The sequence below is a fragment of the Mauremys mutica genome, unplaced genomic scaffold, assembly GCF_020497125.1.
Source record: "Mauremys mutica isolate MM-2020 ecotype Southern unplaced genomic scaffold, ASM2049712v1 Super-Scaffold_100314, whole genome shotgun sequence".
Taxonomy (NCBI): Eukaryota; Metazoa; Chordata; order Testudines; family Geoemydidae; genus Mauremys; species Mauremys mutica.
In genome coordinates this window covers 581,673-586,404 of record NW_025423311.1, presented here as the reverse complement: position 1 = coordinate 586,404, position 4,732 = coordinate 581,673, and the positions used below count along the sequence as shown (strand labels likewise).

At 47.6% G+C, this 4,732-nt stretch overlaps 1 non-coding gene across 1 annotated transcript; it reads right to left on the bottom strand.

Annotated features, from left to right (window-relative positions):
• Window positions 1-3,230: 3,230 nt before the first annotated feature.
• On the bottom strand, window positions 3,231-3,302 carry TRNAC-GCA. Its single transcript has one exon. It is a non-coding gene; the product is annotated as a tRNA-Cys (tRNA).
• Window positions 3,303-4,732: the final 1,430 nt, after the last annotated feature.

The window sequence follows — 4,732 nt, the reverse complement described above, 5'->3', positions numbered from 1 at the left end:
AGGGGGTCTGTTTTCTCTGGCCCCTCCCCACAGACAAATCTGACAGGGTTGAACCTGCCAGGAGCAAACAAAATGCCCCACTGGTCACACACACACACACAGCAGATAGACACACACAAGACAGAGAAGAAACTGAATTATTTGAGCTATCAACATTTCCACTTTCCCACAGCATGTTAGTTCTGAAGGTTGTTTTAATTTGTTTATTTTCTTGGAACCAGAACTGGGGAAAGAGACATTGGAGTCAGTGGAATTACAGCAGGAAGGGATTAGTCTCATGATTCGTCACTAACCAAAGCCTTTGTGAACAGAGCGATAATGTTACTGAATGGTCTGGCTAACCCTGCAGTTAGAAACAATCAGCTCTATGGGTGTAAATTGACAGAGGCTCTGCTGCTGATCATGAAATAGCAGCTGTTTAAAGGTAATGTGCTTCTATTTCAATGCCTCTGGAAGTACAGAAAACAAAGATCTGTGTTAAAGGAAAGTTGCCATTTCTCAGAGCCCCAATTTCTGTTGTGTGTGTACAGGAAGGTTTGAATGTGTAGCAGGTAGTTTGCTAAAACTTAGCTATTTTATGTGTGTAACAGGCTCCTGCCCACCTCCAGCAGAGGTTTCAATCACATAGACTCATGGACTTTAAGGTCAGAAGGGACCATTATGATCATCTAGTCTGACCTCCTGCACAAAGCAGGCCACAGAATCCCACCCATCCACTTCTATAACAAACCCCTAACCTATGTCTGAGTTATTGAAATCTTCAAATTGTGGTTTGAAGACCTCAAGCTGCAGAGAATCCTCCAGCAAGTGACTCATGCCCCATGCTGCAGAGGAAGGCGAAAAACCTCCAGGGCCTCTGCCAATCTGCCCCGGAGGAAAATTCCTTCCTGACCCCAAATATGGTGATCAGCTAAACCCTGAGCATGTGGGCAAGACTCCCCCGCCAGCACCCAGGAAAGAATTCTCTGCCGTAACTCAGATCCCATCCCATCACAGACCACTGGGCATACTTACCTGCTGATAATCAAAGATCAATTGCTAAAATTAATTGCCAAAATTAGGCTATCCCATCATACCATCCCTTCCATAAACTTATCAAGCTTAGTCTTAAAGCCAGATATGTCTTTTGCCCCCACTACTCCCCTTGGAAGGCTGTTCCAGAACTTCACCCCTCTAATGGTTAGAAACCTTCGTCTAATTTCAAGTCTAAACTTCCTAGTGTCCAGTTTATACCCATTTGTTATTGTGTCCACATTGGTACTAAGCTTAAACAATTCCTCTCCCTCCCTAATATTAATCCCTCTGATATATTTATAAAGAGCAAGCATATCCCCCCTCCACCTTCTTTTGGTTAGGCTAAACAAACCAAGCTCTTTGAGTCTCCTTTCATATGACAGTTTTCCATTCCTCGGATCATCCTAGTAGCCTGTCTCTGAACCTGTTCCAGTTTGAATTCATCCTTCTTAGACATGGGAGACCAGAACTGCACACAGTATTCCAGATGAGGTCTTACCAGTGCCTTATATAATGGTACTAACACTTCCTTATCTTTGCTGGAAATACCTCGCCTGATGCATCCTAAAACTGCATTAGCTTTTTTAACGACCATATCTTATTGGCGGCTCATAGTCATCCTGTGATCAACTAATACGCCGAGGTCCTTCTCCTCTGTTGCTTCCAACTGATGTGTCCCCAATTTATAACTAAAATTCTTATTATTAATCCCTAAATGCATGACCTTGCACTTTTCACTATTTAATTTCATCCTATTACTATTACTCCAGTTTACAAGGTCATCTAGATCTTCCTGTATGATATCCCGGTCCTTCTCTGTGTTACTGCCTCCCAGCTTTGTGTCATCTGCAAACTTTATTAGCACATTCCCGCTTTTTGTGCCAAGGTCAGTAATAAAAAGGTTAAATAAGATTGGCCCCAAAACAGATCCCTCTAGAACTCCACTAGTAACCTCCTTCCAGCCTGACAGTTCACCCTTCAGTACGACCTGTTGTAGTCTCCCCTTTAACCAGTTCCTTATCCACCTTTCAATTTTCATATTGATCCCCATCTTTTCCAATTTAACTAATAATTCCCCATGTGGAACCGTGTCAAATGCCTTACTGAAATTGAGGCAACTTACTGAATGTCACACAAATTAGTCCATCCCTCCCCATATTCAGTCTCTGACCGGAATGTTAGAACGAGGCAGAGAACTGGGAAAGTATCACAGTAGGAATACATTAAAAAGTGGGATTAATCAGAACTGGGATGCAGACAGAGCCTGTTCCAGAGCTGGTGAAGTGACAGGGACACACTCCCGCTAGTGCTGGCTCTGAAATAACAGCAGAAGCAGATCAAAGAGAATGAGCTCATGTGGGAGCTATGGGCAGCTGCCCTGTCAGTGCATCACTCACCTGGCAGGTGTTACACAAAACACAGCACTTCCCCCCACTGCCACCACTTCATTATACTGTCCATGGGGCTGTTTGTCCTGCAGGACTTTGATCTCTCCGGGTGGTCCATGGTAATTCATAAAAGCCATTAGGGGAGCAGGAGTCATCCCAATGGAAATCTCTTCACTTCTTTCTCAGTGTTACCTTCTTAGCCCTGGCTTTGGAGATGACATTAGCCTTACTCCTGTCTTGATTTTAGGTAAGATTTTGATCATCTTCTGGGGCTTGGCAGCTTAGAACTTTTGAGGGCTTTTCTCTGCCTTTTTGGTCCCTGATGCAGTCAGTACATTCTAGACATGGGCATGGTGACCTTCCTGAGGATCTTTAGCCAGTTTCTTGGTGGCTATTTTCCTGCTCACAGCCACTGTCTTCTTCTCATGCCTTGTCCTGGGGGCCCAGCTGCTGGTTGAATGGGAAGGAGCCAAAGTGCTGGTGACTTTAGCCCGCACCAAGTGGCCTTTGCTCGTCAGACTCCTGAACCCCAACTGGATGTGGTTCTTGTTCTTCTGCACAGCACAGCCCTGGAGAAGAGGGATCCTCAAATGTACATTCATATGATCCCTTTGTTTAATTGACGAAAACATAAACTAGACACTTAGAGGATTGGAACTGATTTCAGCTGATGGACAGGTGTGCTAGGTTTTTATGCATTTGGACAGTGAAATGTTGAGTATTTACATTCATTTCAAGCATCCCCGTATTGTGGAGCTCCTGAACATAATGGAGAATGGAAATGAAAATGTTTTCCCTTTTTTCAAAAGGGAAAATAAGAGGCTTATTAGAGAGCACTTGGATTTGAACCAAGGACCACTTGATCTGCAGTCAAACACTCTACCACTGAGCTATACCCCCTGAGAGCAGATGCTTTCTCCATTGTAGCTGAAGCACATCAGTGATTCCAGTAGCAGGGGCAGGTTCTCTCTAAGGCACAGAGATTTTTCGGGGAGTTGGTGGCTCCTTTCTTTCCTCACCCTGGAGTAAACTCAGCTTCTTATTCCATGGTACATGTTTTATGGAATAACAACAGCAGCTTGAAGAAAGAGGAGAGTGAATATCTCACTCTCAGGGCTGAAGGTGGCCACGTCCCCTCTGTCTGACCGTTGCCATTGCAGGAGAGAAGGTTTCAATGGAATTGAATGCCCTGGCTCATACTAGAGACACAGAAAGGTTTTGCTGTTAGTTGAACAGCAAAGGAGATTGTGTCTGTATGTGAAACTGAGGAGGGACATGAAATGCCCACAGGGTGGCGCAATGCCCTAAGCTAAGGCAGGAGGGTGAAGGAATGGGGCTGAGGAATGACTGAAGTGGACTCACCTGGGATTGAAATGACATTTGTTTGTGTCGGGCAGTGAGAAATGTGACATTAATACAGATGCAGGGTTGAGGCTTCTTTAGCTCCTTGTAGAACTTGAACTTGATTTCCCTGAAGGTAAAAGGGGACAGTCTGGGGCGGCCTTGAGTCCCTGGCTGGAGCAGTGTATGAAAAAGGCTCCAGAGATGCAGCTGGCAATTACAGGCCACTGAGGCTAACGTCAGTACCAGGCACATTGGGTGGAATTGTAGAGCCCAATGATTAGACCCATCGGTGAATGGAATTTGCTGGGTGTAGTGGGTGGTTACCCGCTCCTGCCCTGCGGGGCTTGAAGCAGCCCAGGAGAGGGCTGGGGCAAGGAGCCTGGGCTCATTGGGGGAAGCAGGCTCAGCTGTGGCCATGCCCCAGTCAGGCCCAGCTGGCCCCTATAAGAGGCTGTGAGCCAGGAGCCCAGTCAGTCTCCCTCTGCTTGTAGCGAGAGAAGGGCCTGGCTGCAGGGACCCAAGCAGGACACCTAGAGTGGGAGCAGGGCTGGGGAAGGGCCAGAGGAGCTGGGAGCTCTGGCCTGGAAAGCCCCAGGCTGCAGGCCTGACTATAGGCTGCATAGGTGCAGGGCTGCAATGGGGCAGCCCAGGGGGAAGCAGAGGCGGCAGGTCCAAATCCCTTTGCCTGTGGTGAGTGGCTCATACTGCAGTCTGCCCCAGTGAACGGGGGCTGGATGGAGACTGGGCAGTAGCCAAGACTGAGGTAAAGTGGAGATAGTGGGTGGGGGTTCCTCTGGGAGGGGGAGACCCAGAACTGGGGGGGTTCTGCCAGGGAGTACTGCCAGGGTAAAAGGGGCACTGGGGTCCTGGGAGGGACAGGGGGCCAGCTGCAGTAAGGCGGATCACCAGCCTGCAGAGGGCGCTCTGACAGCTGGAGAGCTAATTCCCAAGATGACCAGCAGGAGGTGCCGCTGGGTGAGTCTGCC